Source organism: Lepidochelys kempii, chromosome 1 (assembly GCF_965140265.1).
Source record: "Lepidochelys kempii isolate rLepKem1 chromosome 1, rLepKem1.hap2, whole genome shotgun sequence".
Taxonomy (NCBI): domain Eukaryota; kingdom Metazoa; phylum Chordata; order Testudines; family Cheloniidae; genus Lepidochelys; species Lepidochelys kempii.
The window spans coordinates 260706843-260729449 of NC_133256.1; the positions used below are offsets into that span (position 1 = coordinate 260706843).

The 22607-nt window shown below is 45.0% G+C and overlaps 1 long non-coding RNA gene across 2 annotated transcripts; it reads right to left on the reverse strand.

Annotated features, from left to right (window-relative positions):
- Positions 1–11570: 11570 nt before the first annotated feature.
- On the reverse strand, positions 11571–22290 carry LOC140904903 (uncharacterized). 2 transcript variants are annotated; one of them, XR_012156674.1, is made up of 4 exons: positions 21066–22290; positions 20436–20555; positions 19192–19595; positions 11571–17681 (listed from the first exon to the last, which is right to left on the reverse strand). It is a non-coding gene; the product is annotated as an uncharacterized lncRNA (long non-coding RNA). The 2 variants fall into 2 exon arrangements; XR_012156673.1 differs by lacking the exon at positions 11571–17681 and having other exon boundaries at positions 18896–19595.
- Between the last annotated feature and the right edge of the window lie 317 nt (positions 22291–22607).

The window sequence follows — 22607 nt, forward strand, 5'->3', positions numbered from 1 at the left end:
AAAATAACCGATACCTTTTTGCTGCTGGAAGGGGGTGAGAACTGGCTTGTTTGCATTAACTGTGCAAACTGAAACTAAAATCATGGCTACACTGGAACCTTTTGAGGAGACTATAGTGCAATGGCATGTATATACTGAGCATTTTGAGCTTTTTGTTATCGCAAATGACATTACAGAAGAGAAGAAGGTGCCAATATTCTTAAGTGTTGTAGGAGTTAACACCTACTCCCTGCTACGCAGCTTACTACACCCTGCTTAGCCAGAGACTAAATCTTACAGTGACATTGTGGAAATCCTGGGGTCCCATTTTTCTCCAAAACCATTGGTAATTGCTGAAAGATATAGATTCCACAAAAGAGACCAGAAAGAAGACAAAACGGTTGTACAATTTGTAGCAACTTTGCAAAAGCTTGCAAAACACTGTGAATTTAAGGAGATACTAAATGATGCCCTACGTGACAGGTTAGTGTGTGGCCTGCACAGTGAAGCTATATGGAAGCGCCTGTTGACAGAGGCTCAGCTTACCTTACAGAAGGCTGTTGACATTGCGGTCTCTATGGAACTGGCAACAAAGGAGGCGCAATCCATCGGTGCATCCCCTAGGGTGCATAAGGTGTCACAAGAACCTCCCCACAAAAGTGTGGGGAGTCAGAAATGTTACCGCTGTGGTAAGCCGGGTCACCATGCATCAGAATGCTGGTGTAAGGCCTTGATGTGTCGACACTGTGGCAAAAAGGGACACACTGAGTGTGCCTGTAAACAAAAGAAAGAGGCTTGTGGTCTGGCCGACCAAAAAGGGAAATCTGCATATCCTAGAGCAGACCCAGGATGACCAAGGAGACACCTCATCAGAAGAAGAAGAGCCACTCCACGTTTTGTCTTTGGCAGTGGGCTTACATGAATACTGGGTAACCCCATTGTTGGACGGCAAACCTATACGCATGGATACCGGTGCAGGCATCTTGTTGGTCCCCGAGACTGTGTTTAAAAAAAGCTACAGCATCTTCCGCTTAAAGCAACAAAAACAGTTCTGAAAACATATACAGGAGAAGCTGTGCCCATGTTGGGCACTATTGATGTTAAGGTGGAGCTCAATGGATAGACTGCTAAATTGCCACTGTTTGGGGTGAGAGGTAATTACCCAGCCTTAATGGGTAGGCCTTGGCTTAGGAAGATCCCGTTGAAGTGGGCAGAAGTGCACTGAATGACTAAAGAAGAAACCAGTCTGCCTGCTATACTAAGGAAACATGCTGCTGTTTTTGGAGAGGATCTGGGAAGTATGAAGGGAATCACTGTAACATTGAACATTAAACCTGACAGTCAACCAAAATATCTGAAAGCCAGAACTGTGCCATATGCCATCAGGCCGAAGGTTGAAGCGGACCTGGAGCAACTGGTCACAAATGGAGTCCTAATACCAGTTACCCTTAGCCCATGAGCAACTCCAATTGTTCCAACAGTGAAGAAAGATGGCTCCCTTCAGATTTGCGGTGATTTTAAAGTCACTGTCAACCCAGTGTAGTGTGCAGAGCAATACCCGCTTCCCCGCATCGATGACCCGTTTGCGGGCCTGGCTGGGGGACAAAAGTTCAGTAAGATTGAGCCGAGTCAAGCGTATTTACAGATGCATGTCGATGAAAAGTCCCAAGAGCTGTTGACTATTGTGATGCATAAGGGGCTTTATCGATACTGTCGCCTACCCTTTGGAATAACGTTTGCTCCTGCCCTGTTCCAGAGGGCTATGGACCAGATCTTGTGTGGCTTGCCAGGAGTCCAGTGCTATCTGGATGACATCCTGGTCACTGGAAGGAATGAGGAGGATCACCTAAAGAATTTAGAAGCTACCCTAAAAAGACTGGAAGAGTATGGCCTACAAGTCCACAAAGACAAGTGTGAATTCTTCCAGTCCTCTGTTGAATATGCTACAGGTCTTCGTAAGGCCCCTGCAAACGTTAAGGCTATTGTGGAGGCTCCCCGTCCTCAAAATGTTAACCAGCTTCACTCATTTCTAGGACTATTGAACTATTATGGAAAGTTCATCTCACAATTAACCACACAGCTAAAACCACTTCACGAACTCCTTGAGCAGAACATGGCCTGGAAGTGGACTGAAGCCTGTGATGTTGCATTTAACAAAGCTAAGGATGCACTGCTAAATTCTGAAGTTCTGACGCACTTTGATCCGTCCTTACCCCTACAGTTGGCCTGCAATGCATCCCCTTATGGAGTGGGAGCAGTTGTGTCACACATTATGCCTTTGGGAGAAGAGAGACCTATTGCTTTTGCTTCACACACTCTAAGCAAAGAAAAAACTAACTATGCCCAAATCAAACGTGAGGCATTGGGAATCGTTTTTGGAATTTGGAAGTTTCATCAGTACCTGTTCAGACGGAAGTTTACTCCTCTCACAGACCATCAACCCCTGACTTCAATTTTTGGACCCCACACAGGCATTCCGCCATTAGCTGCTAGTCGTATGCAATGTTGGGCATTGTTGCTTTCCGCGCACACATATGAAATCAAATATCAGAAATCCACTCTGCACAGCAATGCGGATGGTCTCTCAAGGCTACCTTTGCCAGTCAAATGTCAAGATATTGCCCAGAAGGAAATCTTTTACTTTGAACAGGTAAACCATCACCACTACTCAGGTAAAGAAGGCAACTCTAGTTGACCCAGTATTGTCCCAAGTTATGGACCTGGTGATGCATGGAACATCTCGACAAACCTCTCCGGTCTCACTTGACCTTGCTACCTACATGTCCAGGAGGATGGAGTTATCAATCCAATCTGGTTGTTTGTTGTGGGGGAGACGTGTCATTATCCCACCACCACTGAGATCACAGATGTTAGAACAGCTACATTCTGGTCACTGTGGAATAGTGCACATGAAGGAAATTGCACAAAGCTATTTTTGGTGGCCTGGATTGGACAGTGCTATTGAAGAGAAGGCAAGAGCTTGTATATCATGTCAGGGTGTGAGGAATGCACCCCAGTGGGCACCCCTACACCCATGGGACTGGCCTGAAAACTCGTAGCAACGTAGTCACGTTGACTTCGCTGGCCCCCTTGAAGGAAGCATGTTCTTGGTGGTAGTAGATGCCCATTCTAAATGGCCAGAAGTCTCTATAATGCAATCCACTACTGCAGAGAGTCGTTTCGGTCTGCCAGAACAACTTGTGAGCAACAACAGACTGCAGTTCATCTCTCAGGACTTTCAAAATTTTATGAAGGCAGATGGGATACACCCCATCACTGCAGCACCATATCATCCATCCACCAGTGGATTAGCTGAAAGATTTATGCAGACAATGAAACAAGCTTTGAAATCCATTTCACAATTATCCATTCAAAAGCATCTGGACACCTCCTATCCTGCAGAAACATACCTGAGGCCCGCACCGCTTCCCCCAGCTCCCATAGACCGGGAATGGCGAACCACGGCCACTGGGAGCTGCAGGGGGCCGTGCCTGTGGCTGGTCAATATAAACAAAATGTCTCTTGGCCACCAGTGGATTACCCTGATGGGCCACATGCCAAAGGTTGCTGACCCCTGCATTAGAGAGACATCTGAATGAGTGGACTATAGGACTGAGTTATGAGGGGTGAAGTAGCACTAGGGTGACCAGATGTCCCAATTGTATAGGGACAGTCCCAATATTTGGGGCTTTTTCTTATATAGGCTCCTATTACCCCTCACCCCCATCCCAATTTTTCATACTTGCTGTCTGGTCACCCTTAGTAGCACCCACATCATGTGAGCTGGCTATGCCAGAGGGACAAGTGATGCAAAGGAACAGGAAACGAGCCAGCAAACAACACCCAGAGAGAGCCAGCAGAGACACAAAGGCCATCACAGAACGGAGGGACAGAACCATTTGGAGGCCAACCCCACAGGGTGGGAGGAGACTCTGCAGAAATAGTTTGCTAGACTCAGAGACCAGTGACAGGAGGCAGAGATAGGCAGAGATGAAAGTAAGCTGGTCCGGTCTGGCATACCGTGCCGGACCAGACCGGCTTCCCCAGGCTGGTGATTTAAAGGGCCTGGGGCTCCCTGCAGAGGCCAGAGTCCTGGAGTAGTGGCGGCAGAGCTCCGGCGGTGATTTAAAGGGCCAGGGGCTCCTGGCCGCTGCTACCGCAGCGGAGCCTCAGGCCCTTTAAATTTCCACCTGAGTACCAGGGTAGCGGCAGCAGCTGGGAGCCCCCGGACTCTATCGGCAATTTAAAGGGCCCGGCGCTCCACTAAAGTAGCTGCGGCCGGAGCCCCCAGGTCTTTAAATCTTGATTTAAAGGGCCCGGGTATTTAAAGGCCACACCTCTTCCAGTTGAGGCCCTGCCCCCTGCTCAGGACTCTGGCGTACTGGTAAGTCCTTTAACTTACTTTCACGCCTGGAGATAGGTCACTCCCAATGTGGTTGACAGCTGAAGCTTCTCAGGCTTCTGTACTGCTGGCACGCCCAGCACTACTTGCAGTCCCATGGGCTCCCATAAGAGCTCTCTTTAAATCCCACTTCCAGTGCAGATGTAGCAGGGCAGGGCTAATTGGAAAGGGCTGGCTGACCCACAGCCTCCTGGCCCTTAAAGGGACAGACCACCTTATTACATGTGCGCTACTAAAAGAAAGGGAGTTACAAGACATGAGTTTAACAGAACTAAAATGACAAAGTTGAGGTTATTTGGATGCTGGCTAATGAGAATTTTTTTCTTTATTAGTACAAGCCTGTGAACTGTGGGTTACTACGCTTAGCGTCTGAATTGTTTATTAAAACGTAGCTTGTGATTCCTTTATGTGTGAACGTTTGCAGTGTGTGTAATGGTGAGGGTTGTTCTGACCTGCACTTAACTCTAGCTTAAAGTTTTTGTGGGGGGGTTACTTATGTTAAAAATAAAAAAAGACTTCAACATAAACCTATTATGGGTCATCACCATGAGGAACGGGGCTGATATTCTGGGGGCGTAGATTGCTCAGGCCACGCCATACGCACGGAGCAGCCCCGAGAAGGAGTGTGACTGCCTGAAGCAAGATCTCTCCAATGTTGTCTTCCAGGGGAACTTTGCTGTTCGGCGTCTGGAGCTGTTCCTGAGCCTTGCCTCTTACATTCACATTTGTGAGCTCTGTAGAAGATGGCTGTTTAGAGTTTTCCCGCTGGGGCGGTGAAAGGGCTCAGTACTGTGTTAACTAAGCTATCGAAAGAGTGCTCGCTCTCTCTCTCTTCCTCTCTCTCTCTCTCTCTCATTGTGGAAGGAGGCAGCAATTTAAAAATTAAAATGAAACCCCTGGTCCAGAAGTCCTCTGGTGCCCAGTCGATCAGATTACTTCAGGGGAGGCTTTGTCAATTCACTCAGTGAAACTAGATCCTCCCAGAGTGAGAATGCTGGAACACGGAGGTGGGGCATTTTCAGAGCTAGGCTCTAGGCGGTGGAACATCCTGCTGGAGAATCAGACTGCTGTAGTCTGGGCACCTTCAGAGCCTAGTGTGAAACCCACCTTCTGTGTGAAAGATCGAGGAAGTAGGAGAGCTGTGATGAGAAATACATTTAAAGAGCCCCAGCTCCTGAACCCCAGGAAGGCAGGAGTGGAGTCCGCTTTTCTCTAAATCTCATGTCCTCTTACTGTGTTCAGTGCCAAGATGATGCAGAGATTGGGACTCTGTAATTACTTTAGATAGACAGGAGTGGCAGGTGCCTGTCCAAACTATTGATGGGCAATAAAGGCACATAAGCCAGAAAAGACAAATCATCCACCTGGCAGAAGACAGACCACAACACTTAATACAAATGTGGCAAACCACTCCTTTGTGAAGAAGATTGTTGTCCTGCAAAAAAGGAAACCTGACACATTCCTGGGCAGAAATCTCTGCACCAGTGTGTTAAAGCAAGAAGGCAAGTGACATATATGTAATCACCAGAGATCCTAGAAATGCATTTGCCATGGAAAAAAGCAGAATTTGTGTTTTTACCGAGAATCTTTAGTTCTTACTTTTTGTGAAAAACTAAAAACATATACACTGGAACCCCGATGATCTGACCTAACTGGGACTGGGGCCAGATCAGATCATCAAAAATGTGGATAATCAGTAGAATGGGTAGAGCTCAGGCTCTCAGCTTAAAAATTGTAAATATAATAAATAAAACATTGTGTTCAACTGATACTGATCTATATTGTGGCTACAGAAACTAAAGTTCAGTGTTTCATTTTAAATGCAAAAAAGTGCAGATTTTTATGTGTTTTTAATCGGAGAATTTTGAGGAGGTTTTGTCATGGAAAACTAGGATCCCTGGTAATCACATTCAGACTCCAAGGCTTCAGACAAGACACAGCCCAACAGAAGACAGAGTTTCAAAAAGTTTCATTGAATAGAAACTAATGCAGATTCATAGAATACTTCAAAAGAAGATGAGGAAATCTGTGGGCTTATTTAATACCAAAATGTCAGATGGCATGCTGCATGGATAATCACTACCAACACCTTGGGCCTAATTAAAAACTGTGGGAAACACAGTGGTTGATTGAAGCACCAGGATAGTATTAACAATCTAGTAGCAGAGTATGACACACAGCTTGAGTGAAATAAGGGAGTACACAAGGCTCGCCTACATATGGATGCCACAATTATACTTGCAGTGTCAGAACGCTGAAGACGTTTCTTTTGTGTGAGAAAAATAGTGGAGAAGAAATTACAAAAAACTAGACGAGCAAGACACATCAAGAAAGACGAGGGATCTGCCCCAGCGATATCTCCAACTGTTGCAGTCACCAAAGCACAAGAAACAGATGCAACATGTATTTTTATTTTCTAGATATCTCTATTACATAAAAACAGCATATTACACCAACTGTGGATGTTAGGAAGCAATCTTAATGGAGCTTCGTACTCCTTAAAACTTGACTGTAACAACTGGACCTTAGTAAGACCCCAAGCTGTTTTACACTCAGGCATGCATACATATCCTGCTGTGGGGATGCCCCTTTAAGGACAGGTGGTTACAGGGGTAGTCACCAGCTACCAAAGCCCTGATACAATGGCTCCAATGGAACAATGCTGTCATGTAGTGGAGGGGTACAAAGGGACACAGAGCTGATGCAGAGGCACAGAGTCTGTGTGGTTGGAGCTAACCTCCTGCAGATCCTGAGGATTTGCCTGGTGTGGAGCTGGAGCCCCAGTCTGTTTTGAGGCTGGGGAGGAACCCCTGCCCACTGATCTGGACAATTAGTAAGAACTCTGAGAGGAGAACTCTCTGTGGTTTCTTCTCCCTTAGCCTCCTGCCAATGAAAAACTCCTGAGAGGGGACAATCATCCCTTCCACTGCAAATCTGAAAGCAAAACAGCTGATCAAAATTGAACAATGTGGCCTATAGCTCCATACATATCCTTACAGTTCAGAGATCTGGAACGACCATCGCCACTGACTATACCTCCTGATGCCCCAGAAACACTAACACAAGTCCATTGCTGACTGAATATGTCAGGCATTATCATCGATAAAATTCCAGAAAAACTTTAACCATAACGGAATCTGGAAACAAGTTGTTAACAGATCTGTACTGATTGCTGTGAGATAATGCATAAGAAAAAATGACTAGTGGAACTGAGGAACATTTTACTTCAAAAGAAAATGAAGACAATTCATTCTGTTCTGTGGTTTTGAAGTCAAACAACCATTCATGAGGATTTCAACCTTTTAAAAGGAAGGGAGTGATCCCCGCAAGTCCCAGGAAAAGGGTCATGGATTGAAGTAGCATTGAGACCCAGAGTTCAGAGGTGCTTCTTCAGAGTTCACCTCCCACCGTGGGGGTGGGTGGGTAAGGAGGCACTTTACTCACTCTGCTGCTCAGGTAGTCACTCACCACCCCTCCCTGCAGGACTCTGCTCTGGCCCTCTCCACCAGCCGCTCACCAAGATGTCTTCAGGGCCCACCACTTAACACACTCTCAGTGATTTTAGCTTTTAGTGGGGGAGCCTCACTGCTGGTGCACACTGGATAGTCTCTTACATCAGAGACACTGTTGCCAGACACTGTCTGGCAACAATGTATGTAAATTATAATATTTTCCCATATAATATTATTAACACATATTGCCAAACTCCACAGCCCTTCCCAAACTAAGGTTGGCAAACTAAGGTCTGTCCTAAACAAATGAATGTATGCTCTGCTTAATTTGCATTTAAGCCTCAAACAGAGTCTTCAAGCAGGAAGGGAAACAAAGAAAGCTCAAAAAAGTTGAGAAAAAGCCAGCAGGGAACATCTTTCCACATAAAGTCTTAGTCCCTCCCTTGAAAAACATGTCCAGCTGGGCACTTGGAGACGGAGACTGTAAAAAGAAGAGACAAACACCCAAATGCACCCCACCCCACCCATCACATTCATTACACCTGAAAAGATAAAGGAAGCATTCATTGGACTCTGTGGGAGGGGTCTTGACCTACAGAATTTGGTGAATAAGACTACCGAAAGTGTATGGTGAGAAATTTGGCTTGAATCTGATATAGTTTGTTAAGTTAGGTATTAGTAAAGTCATATCCTTATTTTTCTTGTAGCCATTTCTGACTTTCTATGCCACGTTACTGATATTCACTTAAAATGTCTTTGTAGTTAATAAACTCATTTTATTGTTTTATCTAATCCAGTGCGTTTAAATTCAAGAGTCTGAATAACTATTTAAGATCATAAGCTAGCATATTAGTCCCTTTAAGGAATAATGGATTTAAAATATTTAGTACTGTCCAGGAGAGGGCTGGGCAGTACAGGAGACACATTTCTGGGGGGAAATCAGGGACTGGGGGGGTGTTGGGGTCACCCTGCAGTATAACCAAGGCTGGTGAGAGCCAGAGCATAACCCAAGTGAGGCTGGCAGGCTGCAGTTGCACAATCAGGGTGGGGCTTGCATGCTGGTAGGCTGTTTGTGAATGGCCTAAGTGGGAGCTACTTCAGCAAGGCATTGTAAGACCCCAAAGCTTGCAGGGCAGGGGTGACACAGTGGCTCATTAGTCTGGATTGTACCCTGGTATGTCAGAATGGGGTATGATACATTGTGTGATAAGCAAAAACTAGAAAACCCAGTGTCCCAGATCTGGCATAGCACACTTCATCTGAAGCTTCTTTTATAGACCAATGTGCTGTCAATCTGCCGTCAATCTGCCAGGCAAACTTCCCCCTCTACACGGAATGCCTTGGGAAGCTGTGACCCTGGTTGTTTGCATTAGATGATACTAATTTCACTTGTTAGGTGCCTGCTTACCTCCCAGTTATGGTAAGCCTTCACACAGTACATTCAGACATAGCTAAAGAATTCCTAAAGGGGAACTTCACAGTTCGCCAGACATAGCACGCTTTCTCTGCAATCATCCTTGACCAAGCTCATGAGCAAAATAATGCCAAACTGAAAGGGGGTGGCGGCACTTGGTCTATCACAAAGTCCACAGACTCTTCAGCACTGGATGACAGCAGGACCAGAGTTGGCCACGTTGAAAGGAGTTTGGAGCCGCAGCAAAGAAAGGGTCTAACACAAAACACCATGAGCAGGTGAAAAGTGTCCAGGCTTCCTTTGCATGACATGTCAGGGTGCTGGTTGAGGTCATAGGAGACATGGGCAACCCCTTCTCCAAAAAGAGTGTAGACTTTGTTAAACCAGACACCAAAGACATTGCAAACCCTTCTGTGATTGTCTCCTTGTTACAGCATGTTTGGGGCAGAGATTGCAAGAGAAAGCCAAGCTATTAACAGAGCCTATCAAGCAAAATAAACTCCCCTTATTCAGCAAACCTCCTGCAAGGGAGATCTCCAAGACCAAAGTACAGTTCTCCTTGAAAAAAATGGTTCACAGTGCATTGTTGAAAACTGTGAAAGACATTTTTCGGAATTAATTTTTGGCTGCATATTTATATAAGTTGCCCATTCAGTCTTCTTGAGACACAGCAATATCCTGTTATGCATATGAAATGTAACTTTCTGTTCCTGAATAGAAATCTGTAAATTTATTGTGTTATTGTGTTATTTTTCTGTGCAATTAATACTTCATAGTGTGTCACCAGGAAGAATTTACTAGAGCATGTTAATTTTTAATATTTTTGTACAATCTCAAGTCATCACAACTCATTGCTTTAGTTGTTAGATCACCTAAAATAATGGGAATATAGAAGTACAAAAATAAAAACGCACTGGGATGATTTAATACCATAAACAATCAGCATCAGAAAAACAGCAGTAGATCAAAAAATGCATTCTGAATTTAAAATGGCTGCCACAGCCAGCACTGCATGAGATGGCAATGGCCCCAGACCTGAAAATCTTTATTGGGTCCTGCCCTAAGATTCTGGCTAAATTCATGCTTTTGTCATAAAGTCATCATTCTTTCACAAATCTGATCAGCTATTATATATTTGGTAGTGTAGCTGCTCAGTATACCATTGCCAGACTTGTATCAATGCACATCACTCCAACACAATGAAATTAGATTACAGGACAACTGAAAAACAACAAGATACGATTGGAGGCTGAGCCAAACAGAAAGCTTGCCATACCTGACTCAGTGACAGCAGCCATGTACAAAACAAGTGAGTGTGTAATAATAATAAAAATAGTTGTTACATTTAATTGTGGTAGCATGAAAAGGCCCCAATCAAAGCTCAGATTCCCATTGTGTTGGGCGTTCTACAGAGACAGACGTGGTCCCCACCCCTAAGAGACCTACTTTGTAATATGAAGCAAGATACAAGTGCTTGTGATAAACAGTTGCAGCTCAGGGAGGCCTTGAGTAACAAAAAAATGAGATCCCACAGTTACACAGGCTAGCTCTTGCACAACTTGATAGCTGTCAATGGTTCCAAATCACCAAAAGTTGTTGGGTCTTTTTAATACCTAAAGTCAAAGATCCAAGTCCACTTATCAGGGAGTAGAAAATAAACCTGCTTTTCAGTGAGACTGATTACTCCAAAATCACCCAGAACAAGAGTCACCAACTATTTCAGACCCAAGATAACATTTCCCAAGCTTTTAGTCAAATGATACCTAACTGACCCATGTCCGCAGAAAGCAATGCTTCTGGTGAGATCTCCAAGCGTGAAAGAGACTCATTTCTGGCCAAACAGTCTGGAAGACTCCCAAATAGACTAACTAGATTGACCTGAGCAATGTCTCTCAGTCATTTTAGTGTACGTGAAATATGTTTTCCAAGTTTCTTTTATTCTAAGTGTATCCTCAATAACTCTAAATAGTTAGGTTTCAGAGCAACAGCCGTGTTAGTCTGTATTTGCAAAAAGAAAAGGAGTACTTGTGGCACCTTAGAGACTAACCAATTTATTTGAGCATAAGCTTTCGTGAGCTACAGCTCACTTCATCGGATGCATACTGTGGAAAATACAGAAGATGTTTGTTTTTATACACACAAATCATGAAGAAATGGGTGTTTATCACTACAAAAGGTTTTCTCTCCCCCCACCACTTTTGTAGTGATAAACACCCATTTTTTCATGATTTGTGTGTATAAAAACAAACATCTTCTGTATTTTCCACAGTATGCATCCGATGAAGTGAGCTGTAGCTCATGAAAGCTTATGCTCAAATAAATTGGTTAGTCTCTAAATAGTTAGTTTATTCAGTAGCACAGCATGTATAGTAGATGCCTTCTGAAGAAGCTGGAATATGTTAGAAGTTGAAGTTACATATCTGCCCTCCCCCCATTTTTACAAAAACAGGGGTGCTGTACCGTTTTCCAAAGGGTTAAAGACTGGGGCATTGTAATGGGGGACACTGATTGCAAGGGCGGCTCCTTGTGGCTGGATCTGGGGATTAGTTCTCTTCTGGTCTGGGAGCCCTTCCCATTGGCTGCTCGCACAGTGAACTCTCTTTAGGACTCGGGGTGCTCCCTGTCCATGACTTGGCCCTTCAGGCAGGTCACCATTTAGTCCTCCCCTTCTGGGGTGTCAGGGTCCTACTGGACAAACTGTCCATGTGCCACGTCAGTCAGTCTTCTGGTCCAAGTCCAGGTCCAGACCCACTTTCCTAGTAGCTGGTGGGGGAAACCAGGCCCACCTTCTACTCCAGGTTCCAGCCCAGGGACCATGTCCTCAGCAGCCAAGGTCTACACAGTCTTAGCCCTTACTGCTCTTTCCCTGGGCTTCTTCCTGCTCTGCCTTCCACAGGCTTTCTTCCCCACAACTCCTCTGGGTAAACCCCTTCAGTTAGGGACAGGATCCCAGGGCTTTTAGTTCCCCCTGGGTTTCCTCCGACCCGCCTCTCTGTACCCAGAGAGCAACTGCAAACTCTCTCTCTCTCTGAAACCCCCTTTCTTTCTTTTTCTTCTTCTCTTTTTTATGGTGAAGCAGACTTGACTGAATAGTTTATAGCAGCCACCAACTATAATCCTTCATTTCTTAGAGGTTTCTAACCTCCCACTCTGCCCTGTATCTTTCAGGTAATGTAACAGCCCCTTTTTAATAATACTCCACTTTCCCAATGTTTTTACTAAATCAAATAAAGTATTTTTTTACCGCAAAACGTTTGAATTGCTCAAAAATCTTTTCCCTTTCTTTACTAAAGCCCTTACATACCCATAAACTGTGATCAATTGTTTCTTCTACCTTACAGTGTATGCATAGGCCATCTTTGTGTCTATTTATTTGGAAAAGATTTTTCTTTAAGCCACTATGGCCGGTTAATACTGTAAACAAAAGCACTTCATTAGTCCTATCCAGGCCCTGAAGTATGTCGTAGTCCTCAATTCTAGGGCACAATTCCAAAATTCTTCTTCCTCTCTTTTCATTCATCCACATTTTTGCCATTCATCTTTTACATTTTTCTGTGCTGGGCTTTTGAATTTCTGCTACTCAAGGGAATTTCTATGTCAAGCCTTCCATTTCTTACAGCAGTTTTAGCTGCTTTCTCCGCCATGTCATTCCCTGTCATCCTGATATGCTCTGGGATCCAAGCTAATGCTACATGTACGCCCATCCACACTAGCTCTGTTATTAGAAATATCATTTCATTGATTAAATCACTTCTGCGTACCAAGACACTCCTTTTTATTGCCAGAAGGCCTGAGATTGAATCTGAAAAAATTACTGCAGCTGCTGGAAGTACATCCCAGATCCAATTCCATGCTCGCATTATTGCTACTAGTTTGGCTGTCATGACATCTACATAGTCAGATATTCTTTTAGATGTAACTAATTCCCAATTGTGATATACAATATGCTGTCCCTACTTTTCCTGTTTTTTCTTTTTTGGACCCATCTGTATATATTTGACAAAACTGACTACTTTTCTTCTATATATTGGTACCCTTCATTTTTAATACCTATTGTCTTTTTTACCCTTAAGTCTTTAAAATAAATCTAAATCCACATTGGACATGCAACTTCCCATCCCTAACTAATTTTCCCACGACTACAAGTTTTGACTTCGTTCAGCTATTCCTTGTCCCTCAACTCCTGCATCCACACTTTAACTTGAATGGCATGTGGAGTTCTAACATCATGTGCTACAGTTTGCTTATCAATTTGGCAACAATCCTCATACATTTATTTGGTACTTTCGTCATTGCAGTTTCCATTAACATTGTCCCAGAAAGTTGGGTCCAGTAGTTTCATTCGTAGTGTAACTGGCATTTCACTAGAAGCAATCTGCAGAATGCATATAGATGTTGTAATAAATGCACTGCACTTAATTTGTAGTGCCTGGGTTTGTATTAATTCTAATTTAAGTTCTGATTTTGCTGCTAACCCAGTTATAGTTTTATAACTATCAGTACAGTTTTATAACTATCAGTATAACTATCAGTTATAGTTTTCTAAACCTGACTTTTATAATCAAATTTACGTTAGATTTAATATTATAACTGTTTCGTTTGTTTGGCTACCCTTGTATGGTTATTACCTGGCAATAAATAACTTCCATGGTTCAGCTGGTTGCTTCTCTCTCTCTCCCCCCTCCTCATGGGTGTTTTTTGGCTTCCCCTTTTGCTCTGCAGCAACATTCCTTGTCCCTAAGCTAAAGATCCCTGCAGCGCCCAAAAATCTTGTGGGGTTTGCTTGTCAAGTGGGTTACTACCAGAACAACTGTAACGTGAAAGTGGGAATAGGGACATGCTGAACCTGGGACATATGAGGGTGACAGCTTGGTCCAGGAACATATAAGGGGTCATCTTGGGACTGCTGATGAACTCAGTCCTCTCAGACGCACTCTGTTAGCGTGTGTGTGTGTTTGTGTGTGTGTGTGCTCATTTGATTCTGGGGCTGGAAGAACCCAGCCCTGGGGAATGTAAGTCCTGCAGGATAGCTCCATTGCAAGGGAACTTGTAGCAGGGAGAAGTAGAGCTCCGTATGAGAACACAAGTGACACAAGCAGTACATTGATAGAATTACAGAACACCTCCCTCCCTGCAGAAGAGTAACCCAAATAAATGAGCATACCCCAAAGTAACAGGCAAATCTGGTAACAACTCCCAATGAGTGGCGGTAGCTTGGTCAGCGGGCAAGCTCTCCCACTGACAAAGTGCTGTTCACACCAGCGCTTCTCATCTGTAAAACTTTTGTCATTAAGGGGAGTGTTGGTTTTTTTCACACCCCTGAATGACAAAAGTTTTACCGACGAAAGTCCAGTGTAAACAAAGCCTAAGTTAGCAATATGATCAATGCTGCATCTTCCTCTCCTAAAACCACTCTGCACCTCATCTGTAATGCCACTGTTTTCCAAATTGACAACCAGTCATTAATTCACCCTCTCTCCATAATTTTACCCAGAGAGGAAGTAAGGGCAATTGGTCTATATGCACTTTTGTGGCATAGTTTGCCTGGTTTCCATATTGGAATTACTACTGCATGTTTCCGCCCTACTGGTCATTTTGGGGAGGGGGCACAATTGAAAGGGGAGGACACGTGACCGCCCCACATCTCCTCTCCCACTCTGCGCCCAGTCCAGGGCCACCACACTCTTCCCATCCCACGTTACCTATGGGGTGGGGGACACTCTGTCCTTCTCCCACTGAGCCTTCCCCCTTGGGCACACGCACCCATCCTGCCTCTATCCTTCATGTAAACATGCCTTTCCTCACAGCCATTGTGATCCCGATCAGATCTTTCCCTGCTGTATAACTACAAATGAAACAATGGCAGGAGGGGTTTTTCAAAACCAAAACACTACTATTAGTTCATCTGTTTGTGCTCTTGCCAGCATCCTAGCCACTGCTGCAAGCAATTCAGTGTTCTGGGCAGCTGTCTAGGAATGGGTGCCAGAGAAAACAGGGAGGGTGCATGTTGCAACCCACACTGGAAAAGTCATCGTTTGTTCTCTCAAATATTGATTAACTCTAGCTCTCATCTTTGGCCAGCCGAATGTGGTGAGATGGGTTATGGAGCAATTTGTCTAAGTGGCACGGCAGTCAAGGGCATGAACTGGGACAGATATACATCCCCCGCCTTCAGCTAGAACTTGCTGTGGCATCACAGAGAGGGTGTGGGAGCCATTCTGCTGGGAAAGTGCCAGGGCACCTTCTCAGATGACTCCTCGCATACGGAGTGCAGGAATTGCGGTGTGACATTCAGAAGAACTGGGTTACGATATGCCTTAGGGAGGCAGCCCGTGGGGGCGTGTAAGGAGCTTGCTGGAGCTCTGCTTTATTCCATGTTCAGTTCCAACCAGCTGTGCATAACAATAAGACCTTCTCAGCGCCCTGCCCAGACTCTCCAGAGCCCTCAGGCTTTGTGCATTTCTCAGACTAGAGTCCCCTTCATAAGCTCTTAAATAGGTGAGAGTCAGTTTTTGCCAGGAGCACCCACACTGAGTAGCCCAGTACTCAGCCAGCAGTACCATTAATGGCAATGAAAATATGCACAGAGTAAAGTGTTACTCAGTGAGAGTCATGGTGGCAAACTCTGTCCCCAAACAAACATTACTTCCTGTACGTGGCATCAGTGATGTTCCTGGCACACCACAGAGCAGTCCCTTGGATGTGCAAATAGCCAAGCATGATTGTGATAGGCACTAGGGATTTTTGCTGGAAATATATCTTTTTTGGGGACCATCATGGACAAATTATTTCATAGAATCATAGAAGATTAGGGTTGGAAGAGACCTCAGGAGATCATCTAGTCCAACCCCCTGCTCAAAGCAGGACCAACCCCAACTAAATCATCCCAGCCAGGGCTTTGTCAAGCTGGGCCTTAAAAACCTCTAAGGATGGAGATTCCACCTCTCAAGGTAACCCATTCCAGTGTTTCACCACTCTCCTAGTGAAATAGTTTTTCCTAATATCCAACCTAGACCTCCCCCACTGCAACTTGAAACCTTTGCTCCTTGTTCTGTCATCTGCCACCACTGAGAACAGCCAAGCTCCATCCTCTTTGGAACCCCCTTCAGGTAGTTGAAGGCTGCTATCAAATCCCCCCTCACTCTTCTCTTCTGCAAACTAAATAAGCCCAGTTCCCTCAGCCTCTCCTGATAAACCATGTGCCCCAGGCCTCTAATCATTTTAATGGCCCTCTGCTGGACTGTCCCCAATTTGTCCACATCCTTTCTGTAGTGGGGGCTCCAAAACTGGATGCAATACTCCAGATGTGGCCTCACCAGTGCTGAATAGAGGGGAATAATCACTTCCCTCAATCTGCTGTCAATACTCCTACTAATGGAGCCCAATATGCCATTAGCCTTCTTGTCAACAAGGGCACACTGTTGACTCATATCCAGCTTCTCATCCACTGTAATCCCCAGGTCCTTTTCTGCAGAACTACTGCTTAGCCAGTCGGTCCCCAGCCTGTAGCAGTGTCTGGGATTCTTCCATCCTAAGTGCAGGACTCTGCACTAGTCCTTGTTGAACCTAATCAGATTTCTTTTGGCCCAATCCTCCAACTGGTCAAGGTCACTCTGAACCCTATCCCTACCCTACAGCGTATCTACCTCTCCCCCGCATCTTAGTGGCATGTACAAACTTGCAATCCGTCCCATCATCCAGACCATTAATGAAGATGTTGAACAAAACCACCACCAGGACCGACCCCTGGGGCACTCCACTTGATACCGGCTGCCAACTAGACATGGAGCCATTGATCACTACCCGTTGAGCCTGACAATCTAGCCAGCTTTCTATCCACTTTATAGTCCATTCATCCAATCTATACTTTTTTAACTTGCTGGGAAGAATACTGTGGGAGACCTTATCAAAAGCTTTGCTAAAGTCAAGATATATCACGTCCACCACTTTCCGCATATCCACAGAGCCAGTTATCTCATCATAGAAGGCAATCAGGTTGGTCAGTCATGACTTCCCCTTGGTGAATCCATGTTGACTATTTCTGATCACCTTCCTCTCCTCCAAGTTCTTCAAAATGGATTCCTTGAGGGGCTTCTCCATGATTTTTCCAGGGACTGAGGTGAGGCTGACCTGTCTGTAGTTCCCTGGATTCTTCTTCTTCTTCCCTTTTTTAAAGATGGCCACCATATTTGCCCTTTTCCAATCATCCAGAACCTCCCACAATCGCCATGAGTTTTCAAAGATAATGGCCAATGGCTCTGCAATCACATCAGCCAACTCCCTCAGCACCCTCGGATGCATTAGATCCAGACCCACGGATTTGTGCATGTCCAGCTTTCTAAATAGTCCTTAACCTGTTCTTTCACCACTGAGGGCTTTTCATCTCCTCCCCATACTGTGCTGCCCAGTGCAGCAGTCTGGGAGCTGACCTTTTCTGTGAAGACCGAGGCAAAAAAAAGCATTGAGTACTTCAGCTTTTTCCACATCATCTGTCACTACATTGCCTCCGCCATTCAGTAAGGGTCCTGCATGTTCCCTAACCTTCTTCTTGTTGGTAACATACCTGTAGAAACCCTTCTTGTTACCGTTCACATCCCTTGCTAGCTGCAACTCCAACCATGCTTTGGCCTTCCTGATTACGCCCCTGCATGCTCGAGCAATATTTTTATACTCCTCCCAAGTCACCTGTCCAAGTTTCCACTTCCTGTAAGCTTCCTTTTTGTGTGTAAACTCACTGAAGATTTCTCTGTTAAGCCACTGTGGTCACCTACCATATTTGCTATTCTTTCTGCACATCGGGAAGGTTTGTTCCTGTGCCCTCAATAAGGCTTCTTTAAAATACAGCCAGCTCTCCTGGACTCCTTTCCCCCTCATATTAGCCTCCCAGTTCCCTGAGGGAGTCAAATTCTGCTTTTCTGAAGTCCAGAGTCCATATTCTGCTTCTGTCCTTTCTTCCTTTTGCTAGGATCCTGAACTCGACCATCTCATGGTCACTGCTACCCAGGTTGCCACCCACTTTTACTCCAACCAATTCTTCCCTGTTTCTGAGCAGCAGGTCAAGAGGAGCATGGCCCCTAGTTGGTCTCTCCTGCACTTGCACTAGGAAGTTGGCCCCAACACTCTCCAACAACTTCCTGGATTGTCTGTGCACTGCTGTATTGCTCTCCCAGCAGATGTCAGGGTGATTGAAGTCCCCCATGAGAACCAGGGCCTGTGATCTGGAAACTTCTGTTAGTTGTCCAAAGAAAGCCTCGTCTACCTCCTCCTCCTGGTCTGGTGGTCTATAGCAGACGCCCACCACGACATCACCATTGTTCTCGCGCCTCTAAACTTAACTCAAAGACTCTCAACAGGCTTTTCTCCAGTTTCATACTGGAGCTCTGAGCAATCATACTGGGTTTGGAGGGAGAAAGGAAGATCAGGGATGGGGCAGGGTTTGGAATGAGGGGAGAGGCTCAGGGATGCAGGATCCGGAAGGCGCTTACCTCAAGCTCCTGGAAGTAGCGGCATGTCCCTTCTCCGACTCCTATATAGAGGCTCTGCATGCTGTCCCGTCTGCAGGCACTGCCCCAGCAGCTCCCATTGACTGTAGTTCCCAGCCAATGGGAGCTGTGGGGGCGGCACTTGGGGCAGGGGCAGCATGCAGAGCAGAGCACCCTGGCTGCCTCTATGCGTAGGAGCCGGAGAGGGCCATGCTGCTGCTTCCGGAAGCCATGTGGAGTGGGCCCCGATCCTGCTCCCCTGCTGGAGCGCCAGAGAGGGGCAAGCCCCAGACCCTGCTCCCCAGCGGGCGCTCAAGGGCAGAATTAAAACAGCTGGCTGGATGTGGCCTGCGGGCCATAGTTTGCCCACCCCTGCTCTACTGTCTCAGTATGAATCAGGAGGCCTCCCCTGTTGCACCCTCCTCTATGTGTTTCCTCCCAGTATCCCACTTCCCCACTTACCTCTGGGCTTAGGTCACCATCCCCCGGAGAACCTAGTTTAAAGCCCTCCTCACTAGGTTACCAAGCAGGGAAGTTCCATGGCCCGTGTTATACAGCAGATCAGATTAGATGATCACAATGGTCCCATCTAGCCTTGGAATCGATGAACTTCTGAAAAACTGCTCTTACCTGACAGATATTCCATATTTTCTCCATTACAGCAGATACTGTCAAAACCAACTACAACATCACTGTTAAACAGTAGCCACATGGAGGTTTTACCAGTATAACTATACTGGTTTCACTATAGCAGTAGAGCTGGATTCAATTTTTTGGATGAAGGTGGTTTTTTTGACAAAAAAATTCATAATTGGGTCAATTGCAACATCTAGCAAATTTGTGTCAAATTTGCCAAATTGTTTCAGCTGAAAAAGAAAAGAGGAAAAAAATCAGAAAAAGTCAAAATGTTTTTATTTTTTCAATTCAAAATTTCATTTAGAATTTTACTTCTACCTTATTAATAAAAAAAGTAAAAAAAACCAAAAACCACACAATTAAAACAAAACATTTTGTTTTAGGTCAAATAAAACCGGTTCTCCATGCCCACGCTGCCCCTTCCCCATGGAGCCCCACCCCTGCGCCACCCCTTCTCCCCAAACTCCTGCCCTCGCACCACCCATTCCCCTGAGGCCCTGCCCCCTCTTGTTCCTCTCCACCCCCTCCCCCATTGCTTGCCCTAACGCCTGGTAAAAAATGGGAGGGAAACAGGGCCATTGCCCCCACCCCCACTCCTGCGCCCCAGGTCCCCATCATTGGAAGTGTTTAAAAACAAGTTGGACAAACACCTGTCAGGGTACTTGGTTTCTCGAGGTCCATTCCAGCCCTGCATTTTTATGATTCTAAGTCACTGGGAGCAGCACTCCCACTCCATGAACAATGAACTGAATCAAAGGATCTGCCCCACTTTGCCACTCTGCCATATATCACTGACGACTGCAAACACCTAATTCCAGAAAGACAGGAATGCACGTACTGCCTCACTGGAACAGACCTGTGCTCCATCTAGTCCAGCATCCTCTCTCTGACCGTGACCAGTACCAGAGAATTCTGAGGAAATTCCAAGAAGCCCCGTAATGAGCAGTTAATATTTGGCTTGTGCCCTGCAGCATGAGAACTGATGCCCTTTATTCATTTTAAAGATAAAGACATCTGTAACTCCTTTCCACAGCGACAGCCTCACCCAACTGCTCTGCCCTTGGATTTACCTGCAGAGAAAGGCAGGAAGGCCTCCCACTTCACAAACTGCCCATCTGCATCCAGGAAGTGCTCCGGGTAGAACTGGTGGGGCTTCTCCCAAATCGTTTCATCCTTGCAGCCAGCCAAGCCTATAGGGGAAGGCAAAAGCACAAACCGCGACGATGGTGGTGCCCTAAACATTCCCATTAACGTCTCCAAAACAAAAACAAACAGGTTATTTCAGGAGAATATAAACCATTGTCAACTTTACCTTATGCTTCCTTTTACTATCATCTATAGTGAAAGAAAAGCCAGGCAGTTCTCTTTTGCCCTATTAATCAGATAATGGCACAACTTTCCATTGGAAAAGGCCTATCAATTTAACATTTGTGTATGTAAATGAGATTTCCACTTCCTTCAATGATATTAGCAGGACAAAATTTCCTCCCACTCTAGATCTCCCTAAATTTTCAAGCAAATTAATTCTGTATAATGAGATTCAGTTGAATTTATACTGTTGGATCTACAGGTAGAAAAACAGCTCACTGTGAGGTTCAAGTCCTTTAGACTAGCACGCTACTAAGTAAGTATCCTAGCAATATCCCTTAGCAATCTGCATCTGGGCTGCATTAATATTCCAGGAGTCACAATTGCTGTACCTTAGGGATGAAAAAGCCTTGAACTTCAGTGTCCCGGTACGTCACGCTAGGCACTCCAGCAAAAACAACATCACAATAATACTGAGTTTCATAGCTCACAGCATTGGTGTAAGGCAAGTTCACTTGGTCCTCTATCTCGGGTGACCTGTCCCTGCCGATCACCTTATCAATTTCCTCATGGACTCTTCCTGGAAATATAGGAACACTTTATATAGAGTTATACCAATAAAATAAAAACCAGCAGGATCTTATTAAAGGGGAAAAGGCAAAATGCCACATTTATTGTGAATACAGAAAGAATCATAGTAAGCAGTTAGTTATAGCTATAACATTCCATTCAATTTCATATTTATTCACACACATTCATACACACAGGTTCTGCAAGGTTGTTATCATAGTTACCAGCCTTAGAGTTGCTCATGCCAAGCCACTGGCCAGGTGGCCTGGACATGAGGAGGGAGCAGGGCCTTGTCAGATGCACATCTGATGCTCCTGGAAGTTGGTTTGCAGAATCAGACCCCAAAGTTCTCACTTTCTAGAGCACATTTTTATAGGAATTTATTCCTATGCCAGTCTATGGGAATTGCTTCATCATGCTGTTGCTGAATCAATCAGCAGATGGCACATTCCTGACAGCTCCATGCTGCCAGATGTTATCTTGTTCTTTGGTTCTCCCATCCTTGAGGCTGTTGGGTGGATTCCAGTCTGCCCTCCAGGGGTCCTCTGGTTATTTCCACTTGACGCCTTCTTCAGCTGATGGGCACTGGATTCTTAGGCTGGCACCTCCCTGATCATTCAGTTATTATCCACACCAAGCATCCATCCACATACATCCTTTATCTCTATTTTAATCACAATTGTTAACAAAGCAAGATGAATACAACAAAAGGGCGGGGAGTTTCTGGGTGCTGTTTCTGTTATTACTGAGTATTGCTTTGAGTCTCTCTCTGTGTGAGTAGTTGTTGTTACAAAGAATTGCTTTGAGAACAGACTCTGTCTTAGAATGTACTAACACAATTAGCAGCTTGCAAGTTTCACACAGAGAGGGAGAGAAACAGTACCAAAAACCAAGAGATCGCTTAATTAGTAATACCCTGGAATTTAAACTATGGGGAATCAAACTCATTTGTGATTTTAATACAGAACTTCTTTAATATGATCCAACAGGGACTTGAACCAAAATTAAGCAAATGGTACCAAATTGTAGCAAATCATCTAGAAAGAAGGCACTGGCCCTTGCTGCTACCAACACAACTGGCTGAAGGGTTACAGTACTCAGTGCCATAAATTTGGCGAAGGTACATTGTACTCCTCGTACATAGCAAAGAGGTTTAGCTTTAAGCTTTAAAGTTCTGCTTTAAGCATAAAACTCAATTCATTCTTAACTATGGAGTTACAGTCTGGAAATACTGGACCTACTGAAGTCAAGGTCAACCCCCCACTGATTTCGTAGGTCAGGGTTTTACTGGAAGCCTCCATAATAAACATAAGAGCTTCCACATGACTGCTCTGGTGAGCCTGCATTTTGTGAACTCATGGAGC